This window comes from Pipistrellus hanaki (assembly GCF_964339955.1).
Source record: "Pipistrellus hanaki genome assembly, chromosome: 4".
Classification (NCBI taxonomy): Eukaryota; Metazoa; Chordata; class Mammalia; order Chiroptera; family Vespertilionidae; genus Pipistrellus; species Pipistrellus hanaki.
Genome location: NC_140506.1, coordinates 79,728,933 through 79,746,970, shown reverse-complemented (window position 1 = coordinate 79,746,970; position 18,038 = coordinate 79,728,933). Strand labels below are relative to the sequence as shown.

The window sequence follows — 18,038 nt, the reverse complement described above, 5'->3', positions numbered from 1 at the left end:
ATCGTGAGGAGGAGGAGACACCTCGTCACCAAAGCCACAGCCTTCTCTGGGCTCAGCCTGGGACCTGCTGCCAGGAGCTTCCACCCTGCGGCCCTGCGAGCTGAGCTGCCGTCTAGGGTTTCTTTGCCTTCAGAAAGAAAGAAAAAATGATACCTTGCATCCTGGAAGTTCATTTAAGAGACTAAAATTAGGGACTTCTTTCAAATTTGGACATGGCTCATCGAGGAGCAACAAGACCCAACGGGCCAAATACTGGAAGTAAAATATGCCAGTTCCAACTAGTACTTCTGGGCGAGACTGCTGCTGGCAAATCAGGCCTAGTGCTTCGTGTTGTGAAAGGCCAATTTCTTGGGTTTCAAGAGAGTACCATCAGGCTACTTCTCTAACCCAAACTGTGTGTCTTGATGACACAACAGTAAAAGTTTGATATATGGGATACAGCTGGTCAAGAGCGATGCCATAGCCTAGCACCAATGCACTACAGAGGAGCACACGCAGCCGTAGTTGTGTACGATATCACAAATGAGAAGTCCTTTGCCAGGGCCAAAAATTGGGTTAAAGAACTTCAGAGGCAAGCCATTCCTAACACTGTAATAGCTCTGTTTCAGGAAACAAGGCTGACCTGGCAAATAAAAGAGCTGTTGATTTCCAGGAAGCACAGTTCTAGGCAGATGACAACAGTTTATTATTCGTGGAGACATCAGCTAAAATATCAATGAATGTAAATGAAATATTCATGGCCATAGCTAAAAAAGTTGCCAAAGAATGAACCACAGAATCCAGGAGCAAATTCTGCCAGGGGAGGAGGAGTAGACCTTACTGAACCACACAGCCAACCAGGAGTCAGTGTTGTAGTAACTAAGCCTCCTCCAGTTTGAACTAGCTGGTATCATCTTCTGCTTCCTAAATGTTATAACTATGGAATTGGAGCATTTAACCAGCTCAGTATGACTTACAAAAAGAAGAGACTTATGATAGTCAAGTTCCTAATACAGAATTATTTTAAGTGTTTTGAGCTTAATTTTTAATGACATGCATGTGACCCTCTGACTAATGTTTCAGCAGCAGAAGGGGAAAATGAGAGCTGTGTATCCTTGTTTCCTTGGAAGGTTAGGGGGAATCACTTCTTATCAAAAGGGATATAGGCAAATGACTAACTGAACCCACAGTTAACCGGCCAGTTCTAAAAAAGAGATTTCAAACTTAATTTAAGCCTTTCAGAAACACTTCTTTTTTTTTTTTTTTTTTTTTTAGAAGATTCCAAAGATATTTATGCTTAGCTACAGTATTTAGGCAACCAGTCATTTCTCTTAGTATCCATATTTAAAGTGCACATTTCACATGTAAACAAATTAGCCACAGGAAAACAGTCTCTCATAGTGTGTGTGTGTGTGTGTGTGTGTGTGTAAGGAATGAACATTAGTGGCATCTAAATTGTAGCCAGTCCTCTTATTTTTTTTTTTAAATGGGGTAAAAAAAAGAAAAAAAATCAAAAGTAACCCCATCTTGTTTTAGAAATATGAAAACTGATAAAACACATTGTAATGGGTAGTGTTCCCTTCAAAGGTGAGCTCTTCAACAAACGTACAACAAACCGGGAGTCTGTGATTTCTGTGTAATCACTGCAGGCCATTTTATCTATAGGTTTTGTTTAGGGCTTGGAGGGGGCTCTTGTTTCCTTTGGACATAATATAGTCAATGCACTAACAATCATGTACATTCAAACTTGATTATTTCAAATTCGATCTTCAGCTGTACTGTAAATGGGGCAGTGCATTGTAGTCTCCATATGTTCATTACTTTTCTGTAATATTTAAGAGTTGCTTAAATGTATACAAAATGCACAGTTAAGAAAACAGCTAATTTTTCCTTCTTGCCCCCTTCCAAAGGAAGGGACTTCAGAATCGTAATAAACAATGTAGCAGTAATTTGTAGCGTAAGTATTGCGATATGTTAGTAATAATCCTGCAGCCTTATTTTCCAAAGTTTATTTTGATCAATTCAGTATATTGCACTAATTGTTTTAGGTATTTTCATTATATGAAATCTACCACGTGTCAGAGATGATTTAATCTATTTAAGTGTTGAACTGCTAGCAGAACTTGTACATTTACAGTAATTCATAATTAGTAAGGAAAACAGTTCACCAGTGTTTAGTTTTATATTGAGGCAGTCAGGTCGGAAAAAAAGTGGTATAAAAAGAAAAGAAAAAAAAAAGGAAAAAAAAAAAAGAAAAAAAAAAAGATTTAGTAGTCAATGGGCCAGTGTTTTTCCCAGGACACCATCTTGGATCAGGAACATGTTGGTTCCTTCTTTTTTGTTTTTGTTTTGTAATACTCATCTGAAAATACACTGTCACTGATTTTAGAGGGAGATGGGGGGGGGGGGAGAGGGAGGAGAGAAAGAGAGAGAGAGAGAATATGAATGAATGAGAGAAACATCAATCAGTGACCTCCTTTACACAGCCCAACCAGGGATGAAACCAACAACTTTCCATGTATGGGACATTGCTCCAATCAACTGAGTTGCACCAGCCAGGGCCTGTCTTCTTCTTTACCCTTCCCCCCCTTCTCCTCTTTTGTGCCCTAAAAGGGTCCTCACAGTTGCATAGCCTATCCCGTTGGGATAAATCCTATCCTCCCTCAGGAAGAAAAATGCTAAGATGATCTTTGATGATCTGTCTCCCATCAAAGCTTATCTACACTGTGTCCTGTTCTCTTATATATATTTTTTGAGTTAGTTAATGTGGTAATTTAACGAAGATAAGCTGACAGTCCATTAACCTTCGCTCAGTAACATTTTCAAAACAGCATCTGCCCCAGCCTCAAACCTGTTGACTGCAGATGTTGGAGTTTCAGTCCTGCCTTGGGAGAAAGATGCTCTGGAGAGTGTGGTCAGGGAAGATCTGTGCTAGTGAGTTAGCGTAAGATGTATTTCAGGCACATCACATCCGACGTATTAGCATCTTCCACTTTGACCTTTTTAGGGAAAGCACAAAAGATTGACATTTCAGGAGTAACTATGTGCCTTTATGAAAAGGCAATCCACTTGGCCCAGTGGAGGGATGGGGATCAATGAATGACCTCAGGGCCTTCCATGTTTGAATGACTTTGTTGTGCAATATAGATTCTTGCATATGATTTATTTCAGGCTGCACAAAATCTGTTTTGTGGGACGTTTATATAGATGCAGGATTTGACTCAGAGCAGTTAAGTAGTTAACTCAAGTTCACACAACAGGTCCTTGGAAGGACGTGGGCCAGAATCCAGTTTTTTCTATTCTTAGATACACGGTATTGGGGTGAGGGAAATCAGAGTTTGGGGGCATCAAATTAAGAGGTTCCAAAGATGAATGGCAAGGCTAGGACTCTAGGGTAGACTCAGACACACTAGTTCTAAGTGAGGTTGCACCATATATGAACTATGAGATCTCAGGAATAAGCTAATTCATCTCTCAGACTTTCTGTTTCTTATCTGTGGCTTGGGCTAACTACTTCAACAATCCTCCTTTCTGTAACTTCACAAGTATGTAGGACCCCCAACTGGTGAGGCCGTGGAAATGCTTGTGGCCTGTAAAGTGCAATGCAGATGTCTGGGCACAAAAACACAACTGGAGGAATTCCGTGTCTGGCCCCTGGAGCAGCATGTGTCTGAAGGCATTTTGCAGCAATAGGAAATAGAATAAGACAATGAAGACCAGGGACTTTTAGAACCTTGAAACTATCTGTTCAACTTCCTTGGCTGCAAGTAACAGGATTCAAGTCTAAGCAACATGGCAGTTTATAGTGTGTTCAGTGATATGAGAACTAACCTGACAGAGGCCGAGGTCAGTTTGGAAGGAGGGGTGGTGTTGTGTAGAGAGGTTGATGGATCAGTGATTCCTTTTCGGTGTGTGTCCGACTTCCTGGACACACACAATTCCACTCTCCCTCAGTGTTACTCAAGGGCTATCTTGTTTTCTTTTGTCTCCAGGGCGGGGTCAGGAATGATTTTAGTCTCATGCTTACTTGGGAATAAGCATGAGATGAATTTTTTATTAACTCCTTCAGCCTTAATGTTACTTTTAGTTAGTATATCAAGCTGGGATTTTTTTTTTTTTCTGCAGAAAATGTTCATCTCTTTAACATAATTTAACTGCTCCAGTGGGTGCAAGCCCTCTATTCCTTGTAAGACTGACTGATCCTCAGCGTATTTGAGCTTCCTTCATGGGATTGCTTGGCCCTTTTGCTGTTAAACAGCCCATCTCCCATCAAGCCCTCTAGTTCTGAAATTCTGTCCCCAGGTGGACTCATGTGGATTTGAAGTCTTTTTTATTCCTAATTAACTGGTTAATCCTTAAAGGGTCTATCCCCAGATGCCTGATTGGACTGGTTTAGTGATCAGAATGTCTAGGACTTTCCTCCTCCTTTGAGTGCGTTGTCCCAGTTGAAGTGACACCTGAGAAGAGACTTGTTTAGCATTTCAAACATCTGAAGCCCCAGACTCTTGACCTCAGGTCTGGCCCTCAACATGAGTGATCCAAATTTCCCAGAGTCCTTATGCTCCTAAGTGAAGTGTCCATCTCCAGAGGCAAAGTTGCCCCAAATTTGGCAAAGGAGCATTGTTTCCCGAAGACAGTGACTTCGGTCGGATGAGCTGTTCTGCAGAGGAAGTTGTAGGATGGGCAACTCTTTTTAAGACAAAGCTTATCCACATGCATGTCCTTCCTTCTCTGAAACCTCCACGAGGCAACTCCTGTTAGCAGCCAGGCTAAAGGCAGGCTGCTGGTTCTGCTGGGGGACCTCCCCAAGGGCTGTGCCTTCGCTGATGTCTGCTCTTTAACAGTTTATGCTGAGATTAATGTGTTTTGGCTTCCTTGCTGCTGAGATTTCCTATTGTATAACTTGGGAGCAAACTAAACTGTGGATGTGTGTTATGATGGTGGAGCCAAAGATCCGATTCCATCTAGGCTGCTGAAGTGAGAAATATCAGCCGGAGGGCCAGGGGGATGTGCTGTACATGAATGAACGGGGCCTTGAGGGACTCTCCGGGATTGATCTACTATAGGAATTTGTACTTAAAGCTTTCAGGGAGGCTGGTGATATTTTTATTCACTGGCCTTTAAGATGACCAGCTTTACCCCAGCCCTTACCTCTTGTTGGCTGCCAAAGTGAGACCCAAACACATGCCGATGTGATAGTTCAAGGCCTATTTGTGTCTGGACACACCGTAAGGTTCTTCAGAAATTCTCCGGAGTGTTTCTGGGGCAGGGGGAGTGTGTGTTATGGGTGAAAGCAGCCTGGCTTTAGATCCCAGCTCCCTTCTTTAACCATAGATATTCTCGGGTTTGTTTTGTTTTGATTTGTGTTAAATATAGAGTCCCAGATCTCTTATTTTGGAAGAATCTTATGTCAGGTTTTTAAACACGGAAGCAGACTAACTTACTTAGGCTAAAATAAAAAATAAAAAATGAATTTAGTAAAGAGAAATGAGGGGCACAGAGAAGGAAAAGGGAAGGTGGACCAGCAACTGCCAGACTTGCAAGACCTGGGACAGCGCTGGGGTCGAGGTGAAGGAATGAATGGGTTCTCCTTTTAGGGGTCCAGTGGTTTGGGGTTTTGTGTGAGAAAGTGGCTTTGGGATTTGTGTTAAAATCTCCAGGAGCAAGAGTCTGATTGGTTTGGATTAGAAGCATTCCTGAATTGGGTAAATAGTCTCATCCATAAGTGTTTTTAAAATTTAAGGTAATATATTGGTTGTATATTAAGATAATATATTGGTAGCAGTGATGAGACTATATTGGATGTTTCTGAAAGAAGCAGGACCTTGAGAGGCATGAAGAATGACTAAATTTGGCACCATTTTTTGTGCTCATCTCCTGGCAACAAGCAATGACATCTCTGCCACCCTTCTTCACCCCACCCCTCCAGGTTGACTCACCGCCCGTCCCCACTGGTAGTAGTAGGTTATAGCCAGGCCCCTCCATGGCTTGGTTCAGGCATCCACACTATGCCCAGGGATAGTGACAATCCCTGCCTGGCATTCCAACCAAGCCAGGGTGGGGGAAGGGTTCGCTAAAGGAAGGCTGAGCTGAAGGAGGTGACCATGGATGCTGGGTGGTGTCCAACAACCACCAGAATGACAACAGAGATGCTATACCAAAAGGACTGTTTGCTAAAAAGAAGATGGAATCACCTGATGCTGTTTTTTCAGGCCACTGGTCTGGGCTTTATGCTGGAGACTTTAGGCAAGCCAGTGGCCTTGGCCAGTGGTTCTTTGAGTGTGGCCCCTGGACCTGTAGCATCAGCACCACCGGGGACTTTGTTAGAAATGCAGCTTCTCACTCGGGCTCCACCCTGGCCTTTGGAACCGCAGTCTCTGGGAGTGAGCCCAGCGCGCTGTTCTAATAAGCCTCCGTGGGATTCTGATGCACGTGAAGTTTGAACATCACTGATGTGTCAGTAGCTCCGAATGTTAGGCAAATGTCCAGCAATGCTTTTACTCCTCCACCTCCAACGTTTGCTCTTTCCTCTCTCCCCCCCCGCCCCCCCCCCCCCCCCCCCCCGCTCTCCTCGCCTCCCCTCCTACCCCTTCCCCCCCTCCCCCCCCCCCCACACACACATTGCTTCTGCACTCTTGGCTTCACCATAATTGAAATGCTTTAGAATATAATGTTCTCCCAGACTCACTCGCGTGTACAGGAGCAGTTCTCCTGCAGGGTTTCGGCGTATAAGACAACTTTTGAAACGAAAAAAAGTCAACCGAAAATCAGGGGCAAAAGACCAAAATTGCACAAAAATTACCTGCAGATCTTGACGGCAAAGTAAGTCTTTTCTTTGAAGTGGGGGGTAGTCTTATTCAGCAAATATAGGCCTAAACCTATGTTTTAACTGTAAAAAAATTAAATAAATAAATAAATCAGGGGGTCGTCTTATACGCCGGAAAATACGTACCTCATCTGGGATAGAGGGAATAATGTCATATCCCATTTCCGAAGAATTCCCTTTTTCTCACAAAAGAGAGATGAGGACATAGAGTTGGGAATTCAGGGGTGTAGAGGAGGTACCTGGACATGCTTAGTTGGGGAGGGACTACTTGCTCGCTAGGCTGCTAAGTGAGTTGGACTTCTCAGAATTTTTTAATATGCTAGAGGGGATCGAGACTCTTCAGGAAAGGAACATAGTGTGAAATGTTACCCAAATGCATTGCTCAGGGGACATCTTCTAGGAACACGTTCTGACTTAGACATTATCTCCAGACACTCGCTGTGATCCCATCCCGAATTCTTTCCCTTGTGGAGGGTGCTGAGAATTTTCCTGATGATCCTGTTTCTGAAATATTTAAGTGTCAGTGAAATGTGACATCAAGGTAGAAAGTAAGTAATCCATCATAAGTATGTAGTTCTTACCCTGCAAACTAATGAGTGAATTAACTGGCCTGAGAATCCAGGAATTGGGGTTCCCGTTTTGGGTTGTGCCTCAGTTTCTCCCATTTGGGAATGTGCAGAAGAGGCCGCTGGAGAATGTCTCAAGGGCTGTGTGCAGCTCCAATCCACGAGGGATGCTAGAATTCGGAGACTGTCACATTTTTATGGCATTTCAATTGCTGCAATTCCTCTTAAACATTCAACTCTCCATTTATGACCATTACTATATGACATTTGGAGTGCTTTCGACATTCCAATACCATCTTAGCATCTTTTTAGCTGAAAAGCAGATTTCTCCGGACAACTTTAATTTTCTGTTTCTGTTCAGAGCAAAATAAAGTAAAATATGGACTAAAAAAAATCTCTGGTCTGACAGCCCCAGTGACTGAATCCCCTGATGCTGTTTTGTTTTGTTTTTTTGTTTTTTTGTTTGTTTGTTTGTTTTCCATAACAGATTTCAATAGGTGGTATCATGCCTCCTTGTTGTCAACTGAGTCTTGGTCTGAAGACCACACAGCTGGCTTGAGTTAGGTCCATAGGTGACAGGACCTGACCTGCAGGGACTGGTCATGCAGTTACTTCCACTGCCCCTCTCGGGGTCCACGGAGGAGCTCCATAGCTCTTTGCTTTCAGGAATGCCGAGGACGGTTGTGGTGCCTTCTCAGAGGTGAACTGGCTTGTGAGATTGTTCCTGCTCAGATGTCATAGTGGCCTAATTTGGAATGTATTGAGCACTGGTGTGCAGAGATGATACGGTGAATACATGAGTTGTAGGGTCAGGGAGACCTGCATTCCAGGCCTGTCTCAGCTCTCTTTAGGAGGAGTTGTCTTGATGATGCTCATATGTTTTTGCAAGCTTTGGTGGCCAAAGGAGTATTCTGGAATCCTCGAATGCTAAGAGCAGATTTTTTTTCCCCCCCAGGAGATCAAAGAATTGATGTTGCTCCCCCTGCCCATTACCTCTGGTGAGGACATGGCCTTGTCAGGTCTGTGGTTGTCCGTGAAAGTTAGTTAGCAATTCTGATGTGCACCATGGGTTCATAAAAATCAAGGGTTGTGGTAAGAAGGAGACTTTTCAAATCCAGTGCATGTAAATGTGTATGTGTCAGAGACCCTGGGCCCGAATGGAGACATGTTTCAATGGCCCTTGTTCTGTGTGGCCACCTTGATTCCAATAGGATTCTGTATCCTTACTAAATAAATGAGTTACATCAGAGAGGAGGGAGAAAGAAAAAGAGAGAGAGAAAGATTAAATAGAGATGGAGATACCAAAAGGGAGGGAGGGAGAAAGAATGAGAAAGAGGTTTTTCTCACAAACCCATAACCCACTTCAAATGCTCAACTTACACATGGGAATATGAATACACATTATAACCTACATATAACTAGGGCCCTGTGTGTGGTCCTGTCTTACATACTGTCTCATTTTTATCAGAGAATATAATTGAAAACAAGCAAAGCTTCATTCATACTCTTGAGTAAAGAAAATGACAAAGGGAATAAATTCCAAGTGCCTACCTATTTCTTAAAATTTTCTCTATTTCTCTATCTCAGTCTCTTTCATGCTTAAGAATAATTCCTTACAGAACTGTCTTTCCCATTTCGTCTACTGCTCCAAATTATTTTTGATACACAGCTTAGGAAGCTCTACTTCTTTCCACTTCTCTTTCTGCCTTAATGTTTTAAAACATACTTTTATATATCAAATAAGCCTCTCTTATTATCAGTATTAAATTCTGCCTGTACTAGTCAGGGTTCTCTAGATAAACAATAACATATACATGCTCTTTTGGTTCTGTTTATTTGGCAGAATCCACATGAAGTTAAATATAGAAGATAGAGAAATAGAGATAAATAGAGATATAGAGGGAAAGACTACTGACTTATAAGGAATCAGCCCACTCTGTGATGGAGGTTGAGAAGTCCAAGATCTTCAGTTGGTAAGTTGGAGACCCAGGAGAGCTGATGGTGTAAGTTCCATTCCCAAAGCAGGCAGGCTTGAGACCCAAGAGTTGGCTTCACTTTGAGGCCAGAGGCCAGAAAAGACCAATGTCTCAGCTCAAAACAGGCAGAAGTGCCCTCTTATTTTAGGAAGGGTCAGCCTTCAACTGATTAGATGGGGCCCACCCACGTTAAGGAGGGCAATCTGCTGTGCTCAGTTTATCCATTCAGATGTTAATCTCACCCAGAAGCACCCTTACAGACTCACCTAGAAAGTATGACCGAATGTCTGGCCTACCCATGGCCCAGGCTAGTTGACACATGAAATTAACCATCACATTGCCCAATAAACGAAATCTCACAATCTTGCTCTAGCTCAGGCAGGCAGTGGGGAAGACATGGGCTAAGGTAACATCTCTCTCTATCTCTCTCATTTGGTCTCAATGATCTTGCAAGAGCACCAAGAATTAGACATGATCTATGTAAAATAACCAATGCATAGCATAGGATATAGGCTCAATACACAGACTGCTATATTGTTCAGATATTCTTGGCTCCTCTTAGCTTTGTATAGATGCTCTTATCCTGGATATGAGACAATACATACAACAACAAAAGAAAAAACAGCCTTAAGTCTACTCTCCAAGACATGCCCCTCCAGGTGGTTGTGTGGATGAGTGAGTGTTAATGCAACTTAATGCATTCAGTTGGCAAATAATGGATTATTCTACACTGTGGAGCGACAGCAGCAGAGCCCCTGGATACACACAGAAATGAGACAAAGCCTTTTCCCCAGAGGAACTCACTTTCTAATAGAAAAGATAGTCTGGTAAACAGATTTTAAAAACAACATGAAAAGTGCTAATTAGAGAGAAATGCAAAGAATTCCCAGAGCACAGGGGATGGAGTGATAAAATCCACCTGCAAAGAAGAGGCTTTGATCTGGGCTTTCTAGGAAGCGTATGTGCTCTCCATATGAAGTAAACAGAAGAACGACAATTATTTTTTGCTTCATAGTGTTAGGTACTCCCATGTTGTTCAAATGTTCCTGCATAAAATCTTTCATTTCATGTAGTCATCATAAGACCCCCCCTAGAAAATAGATACCAACACCCCCATTTTACAGTTAAAGACACTGAAGCTCAGAGATGGTAAGTGACTTGTCCACGTTTACACACCTTGACCCAAGTTTTTTTCTGATTCTGTTCCTTTGGAGAAGGACTGCATAGACATGGAGATGTGAAGTGTGGGCACACCTTGGACATGTTTTAGGAACATAGATCCAAGGGTCACCTTGCAGGAAAGTAGCTCTCTTTTGGGATGTGGCCACTAATGACCTGGACAGAGAAATGAATTGGGGAGAGAATGCACCATGGGTGGGTGGGGATGGGATGGTAAAAGGTGTAGGGAGGATTGAGGGTCATCTGTCTCTCCATACATAAAGGTATGGTGGGTGTCAAGCTTACTAGCAGAATGATGTGCCTTTAAGACTGTGGCTCGTATGGACCTGATAGGAAACTTCAGCTCTGCCTATTATTAAGTGGATATATTCAGCTTCTCTTAACCTCAGTTTGCCCAACTGAAAAGTTTGGAGAATTATAGTATCCAACTCAAAGAACTGTTGACAGGGAAAATGAAACAATGCATGTAAATTGCTTTGCAACGTGCCTGACATATATTAATTGCTAAATAAATGTAATTGTTATCATTACTGTTACTCATTTTCTCGGCAGGGTATAGACCCATTTTTCTAGTGTACCTAATTTTGATTCTGTGTCTCTGTAATCATGTGATTTTCATACAGCTGTGCTTTCCAAGGGCCCCTAGTAATTTATGTCAGGCTGCTGGTCTCACAGGCTATTTATGTGTGTTGTGATATCAGACAAGGCCTGCCTCTGCCACATGATTATTTTTGAAACTCATTTGCAAGACTCTGCTTAAAACAAATCCACGTTTATCTATGTCTCCAAGGCAGATGGATGTGAATGCCGTCACCATGATTGCATGCAACTCTTCAACTATGGGTGAGGCTGAGTTGCTTAGGGGACCTTAGCAGTAATGCAGTACCAATTGCCTGGAGAGCAGTCAACTAGATTGCACTTGCCATGTGCTGCCCAATATTGTGCCCAACGCTGCACTCATGGACCTGCTTGCAAATCTTGACATGGTCACCTACAGCGTGCTCTTCCATGGTTTCCTTAAATTCTCTAAACTCAGAGATAGCGATAGCATTGTTCTATTTCCCAGCATCCAAAGGACCCAAGGCTCCAAAAGCTAGATGTTCATCCTCCAGATGGGACCAGGTGGGCTGTCCTGATAGTCTCCATTTGCCATCCCCAGTACAACAATCAATTGCTATAAAAATAAGCCTGTTTTTTCCACTCTCACCCAACTTAGCATGTGGACCTCAGATGATTGCCATTATCAGTCCTTTCAGAAAATGGACAGTTGAAAGAGCCAGGAGGGAAGAGAGAGGGGAAGAAACAGCACATGAGCTCATTGTTAGAAAATCTGGAGGGCATTCGGTGGAGGGAAGAACTGTGTTGGCTTCCCACTCTTGGCATGGTGGGCAAGAATATGGGCTTTGGTAGTCAGGTTCTCATCCTAGCTGTGCCCTTTCTCTCAGTGTGGCCTGGGGCCAAGCATGGAACTGCTCTAAGTCTGTTTCCTCAACTCCTAAAAAAAAGAACAATTATACTTACATTCAAGAGTTGTTGACCAGTAAGTCAGATAATATATAAAGCACTTAGGATACATACATTATCAATAAATCCTAGCTGTTATTATTTTTATTACTATTAATAAGTACAAGGAGGAGAAAGGAAGACTTTTGAATATCAGAGCAGAGATCTTTTAAAAAATTACTAGAGCTCATAAAAGATGATAGAATGACCTCTGAGATTGTTAGCATTCCAGACTAAATACATTGAATATCAATAGGAGACTTCAGTTGAGGGTGTTATAGAGGAGATCCCCACTTTAGGCTCCTTCCATGAGGGAGGGATGCTGAAAAAGGACATTTTATTAAATTATCAGGGATGCTCCTTAGTTGCCTGATATTCTGAAGTTGTGCTACTATTCCAAGAGCTTACCATAATCTGATCTTCAGAGGTAGCTGGGTGTCATTACTTTCATCCATCCACCCTTCTATCCATCCACCCACCCATCCATCCATCCATCCACCCATCTATCACCCTTCCATCCATCCATCCATCCATCCATCCATCCATCCATCCATCCATCTGCCTGCCCATCCATCCATCCATCCATCCATCCACCCACCCACCCACCCACCCACTCACCTATCCTTTCTTCCTTCCTTACATCCGTTCATCTATCCATCTACCCATCTACCTTTTTAAAGAGATAAACCTGAGAGTTTCAGAAGATAGCATTTCTTGGCTGGTGGAAGATCCTCTGAGTCTGTGTCTGATAGGATTTTGAACCTCTGTTAATACTGACTATGCCTGATTAAGAAGCCAGCTCTTCCTATCCATTCAATCCACTCCCATAAGCATCTTATTGTCCTGAGAGAACCTGAGTTCTTTGGGCATATAAATATGGGTTTTAATCCCTCTTAGCTGGCTGTGTGACCTTGAGTAAGTTGTTTACTCTCTCTGAATCCTATTTCCTTATTTATCAGAAAATAATATCCATACATGAGTGATATCGTTTGGGGGAGGTTTAGGCCTTGCACAATACCTGAGTTAGGACATGGGAACTAGCAGTAAGACATTAACACAACAGTTATTGTAGTTTTATTACGATTTCATCAATATATTGTTTAAACTGTAAGAAGATCTGTTCCATTTGAAATAGCCACAAAGAAAGTCTATCCTGTAATTGGAGAGAGAACATCATAGTGAAACGAGAGACTGGATCTGCAGGAAGCAGGAGTTTGCGTGTGTGTGTGTGTGTGTGTGTGTGTGTGTGTGTGTGTGTCTGTTTGATAAGATTGACAGTCCTAAAAAGAAGTTACAAGAGTAGCTACCAGGGGAGGAACTGACCACAGAGCAGAGTGTAAGCAAGAATTATGCTTGCCTCCTGAGCTACAGGAACGCTATGCCCTCTGGGGCTGCTTTTCATTTGTAATCTTAGTAACTCAGTGGAGCTGCAGACAGACAACCTTGAATTGATTGGGAGCCCTACAGGGAGCTCAGGCACCTGGAGCCCCAAGGACACAGTTTCACCTCTTAGCTGCCACTTTCCACAGTGTGTGTGTGTGTGTGTGTGTGTGTGTGTGTGTGTGTGTGTGTGGTTACGCAGGGACAATTCTAGGTCCTTGTGGGACCTGGTGGTAAGAACTGCTGAGCTCTCAGCAAGGAGGAATCCGTCCAGACATGGCTTCCAGCAGCAGGAGGCCCTGCCCCTAGGATGCCCTGAGCCCATTAAAATGCCTGCTGAGAGAACTCAATGCCGCAGGGACATTTACTGTTTGTTCTAGTCAACACCTGGCCCCAGGACCCTGACCTCCTTTTCTTAGACCATTTACTAAGGAGGCCTTATGATTGTAAATGTGTTTTCTTACAAGGTAAGTGTTTTTTCTCAAGGGCCTGTGAGCCTTTCATTCGGAATGAAGTCATGAGGCAGGACAGGCCTCTCTCTCCATGGCTCTGGGAGGTGAGCATCCTCACCTCCACAGCTGCTAGCAGGCAGGCAGGAGGGCTTAATCTCATTTCCATTTCCAGGCCAACCCTTTGTTAGTTTCCTCTTCTATGATTCAATTCAGCCTCTTGCCATCTTCTCCCTCCCCCTCCCCGCCCCCCTTTAAATGCCCGAATCCCCTCTGCACACTTCGGGATGGGGCCCAGCTCTTCCCCCTGTCACAAGTGGTTGCTGGATAGAACCTGTTTTCACCACTTAAAATGATGTCCTGTCGTGTTTGCCTTTGACAGAGGAAAGGCTTCTTTCTGCATAGCAGGCGGATGTAGTCCCTCAATGTCTGGTCACTGGCAGAGGGTCCAAGGATGTTTCTTTTCTTTCTTTCCTTTTAAATAATATTTTTTAATTGATGGTAGTATTGCAGATATTTCCCATTTCTCCCTCTTCACCTTCCTCCCTCCAACCCTTCCCACCCCCCCACGTCCCCACCCCTATTTCCAGTGTCCATGGGCTATGCATATAAGTTCTTTGGTTTATCTCTTCTTGTCCTCCCACTCCCATATCAAGGTATGTCAGTCTGTTCATGCCTCCAGGCTCCAGGTCTTATTTTGTTGGTCAATTCATTTTGTTCATTAGATTCCACAAATAAGTGAGATGATGTGATATTTGTCTTTCTCACTTTGGCTTATTTCACTGAGCATAATGTTATCCAGATCCATCCATGCTGTCCCAAAGGGTAAGAGATCCCTCTTTTTTTACAGCTGCATAGTATTCCACAGGGTAAATGTCCCACCGCTTTTTTTTTTTTTTTTTTATCAATTCATCTACTTCTCTCCTTTCTGTTCTTCCTCCCAAACACGAGACTGCTTCAGTCCGTGGCCATTGTGCCTAGATGGTAAAACCATGGGCAGAAAGTGAGGATGATGCTAATAATACCTGCATCATGAAGTGGTATTGAGGATTAATTAAGTTAATGGAGTTGATTGACATGAATTAACAGAGCATTTCAGACTCCCCACCCTCCCCTGGGACACCCTGAATTCCTGGGATTGCCTAAATTTCTACACCCCTCAGGCCATGGGCCCTTTCCTGTGGGAACATCAGGAATGTCTGAGGTGACACTGGAAGGCATGGTGTAGCACCTGAGCATTTAAAGAGGTGCCAGGTATTGAGCAATGGAGGTCCACATTCTTCATTTCAGGTGGGTCTTCCACCCCATCTGTGTTGATAGAGGCAGGTGGGGGTTGAGGGAAGCACACTGGCCACATGAATGTATCTTTTTCCTCATTTAAACCTCATTGGAGAGGCAGCAAATGGAAAGAAAGGAGGGAGGAAGTAGGAAGAAATGATGGGAGGAAAGTAAAAAGGGATGAATATAAGGAAGGATGGACAGGAGGGATGGAGGAAGGATGGAAAGTGCTATCTCACAAAGACAAAAAGCACAGAGAAGGAGAGAGCAGAGCAGGAGAGATTTAGCTGGGTCTGGAGGGTGGAGAGCAGAAGGAGGCTGTGAGCGACATGCAGAGTAGTGTCAGCTGCAATCCGGGCACTTTAAGGCGCAGAGGACTGAGGCAGGTGGGGGTGGGTTGGGACTTAGACACTGTTTGTGGAATTCTTGATTCTCTGTGTCCCCTTCCCTCCCCTGACAAAGTCAGACAACTCAGTCTCCTCACACCCCTGCCGGAACCACACTTAGTGGAATTTCCCAGGTAAGAACAGGAAAGGCTCTGCACTCACAGGGTCAGCAGACAGTTGGGAGGAGAAATGAGTAAATACTGGCACTTCTCAGACCCCTTCTCCTTCTCACACAGATGCTTGGAGGGTTTTTATCTGAAGAAATGGACAGATCATGAGAAGAGGCATAAAGATCCCGGAATATTGTGGTTCTTTAAATGTCTAGGCCAGTGGTCGGCCAACTGTGGCTCAAGAGCCACATGTGACTCTTTGGCCCCTTGAGTGTGGCTCTTCTGCAAAATACCACGTGTGGGCGCGCACATACAGTGCGACTGAAACTTAGGGGTCCATGCGCAGAAGTCAGTTTTCGGCTCTCAAAAGATATTTCAATCGTTGTACTGTTGATATTTGGCTCTGTTGACTAATGAGTTTGCCGACCACTGATAGGCTGACTCGTTGCCTTATTGCCCTGCCGGAATTCCATAGGAATCCCCAGGGCACGGGCTCGCAGAGGGCTTCCTGGACTCCCATTCAGCAGTTTGACACCACACAGTGTGGGCTTTCTCCAACCTGAAAGAGCAAAACCCAACCAACAAGAAACACAGAGAAACACAGAGAAAAAGGAGAAGCCCGCAGTGATCAAATATTAGAAGAACCAGCTAAAGGAGCAGAGAGATGTTGCTCCAGGGAGCAGGACTCGGGGGTGAGGAAGGTTGAAAGTGCTGAGTTTAGTATAAGACTTTATGCACTCTTTTTGATAAAGAAAAGTGTGTATTACTTTGGCAAACGTAAAATTGAATTTTAAAACGATGTTTTTACAAGGAAGGAATGTTTCCCATTGAACCAACGAGTAAACTGAGGCCCAGAAAGGTTAGATGACTTTCCCAATATCCTGTAGCAGGTAGATCACAGGGCCAGAGGTAACCCACGCCTGTCTGTCTTGAAACCTCAGGCTGTGCCTGTTTCTTGAGTGATTCCTAGCTTGCTATGTAAAATCACTTCCAGAAAATCAGCCCCTGCCAGATAATATTCTCTTACGAGCCTCCTTGGAGGTCAGTTAGAGTGAGTCTGGTGTGCGGTAAACTCTTCAAGTCCCTCATTAAGGGAATGAGCTGGGGGCCCTGGGTGCATCCGCTACTCACCGAGTGATTCCAGGCTCCGGCTCTGCTGGGGCCGTGGGAGTTACTGCTGAAACTCAAAATGATGGCCCCTGAGGACTAGGCAGCACGGCAAGGAAGGGAACAAAACCGCGGCCTTAAGATGCAGAATTGATGTCTGACTACATTGGGAACTGGGGAGTTTGGAGGCATTCTTTTTTTTTTTTTTTTTTTTAAATCTCCTTTCCTTAAAAAAAATAAACAAAGTGGGCTCAATGCTCGAAATTCAAGTCTTTGTAAAGGCTATTGTTGCAAGTGTTAGCGGGGTTTTTCACAGTTTGGGCAGACCCGAGAAAACCAACCCTTTGCTTTCTATACTGACATGAAAGGCACTAGTCCAGGAGTGCTGCTAAAAGTTTAATTTAGATGTTTCTAGAGAGTGATAGATTAAGAGGGAGAAAGAGTTTGAGAAAGACATGCCACGTCCTACTTCTGGGGTCTGACAACTCAGACACAATTGGGACTGAGGCCAGGGAATCGGAGGATGGGAGGCCGCTGTCTGCGTCTTTTTGGTGGGAAGAGCCCTTGCCCAGGCCCGTTGGGAATACTGGTTCTGGTCATCAGAGGCCACGTCCTCTCGGAGGCCTCCTCGGACCGCACTGTCCCCTCGCTGAGGCAGGTTAGGTGTGCCATCCGGTGTTTGGCTTCCAGGGGCGCCCCCTGTATGTTCCCTGTGTGCACACTAACCAGGCTGAAGTACAAGTGGCTTATTTCTCCACCTTTCCTACCCGATCGTAAGCACTGAGAGGTTAGGGACTACACCTGTCTTGTTCGGTAATACTTGGCATATTACCTGGCACAGAGCAGCCTTAATAAACATTTCCCAATAGTCCCAAGGAAAGCTATGTCATAACTCAGCAGTATAGTTTCCCAAAATGTTTCTTTTTTCTGAGTGGCATGGTCCACCCTCCCATTGTGTTAAAGTAGCTGAAATGGGACAATCATGCTTACCATAATTTTGTTATTGTTGTTAAAAAACAATCCTGGACAATGTGTGGGTGGTGTATAAAAGTGGGGTGAGTACATGTGACAGAGGCAATTTCAACCTGGAAAACCCTCATCACTCCCTCAGCCAAGGCCATGGAACCCTTCTTCAGAGCAGACTTTGTGTGTGCATGTGTAACCATGTTCAGTCTTCCAGCTTTCTCAGTCCTGGAAACCATGGATTCCAGAGCCCTGGCTTCTCCATCACATCCTGACAAGTGAGCAGTGCGCAGGCAGGGTGCATTGCTGTGGAGAACCCGGGACCCAGCAGTACGG

At 44.0% G+C, this 18,038-nt stretch overlaps 1 pseudogene across 1 annotated transcript; it reads left to right on the top strand.

The window, feature by feature from the left end:
* The first annotated feature begins 212 nt into the window (after positions 1–212).
* LOC311621166 (ras-related protein Rab-5A-like) lies at positions 213–862 on the top strand (annotated as a pseudogene). The gene has a single exon. The product of its transcript is annotated as a ras-related protein Rab-5A-like (transcript).
* Positions 863–18,038: the final 17,176 nt, after the last annotated feature.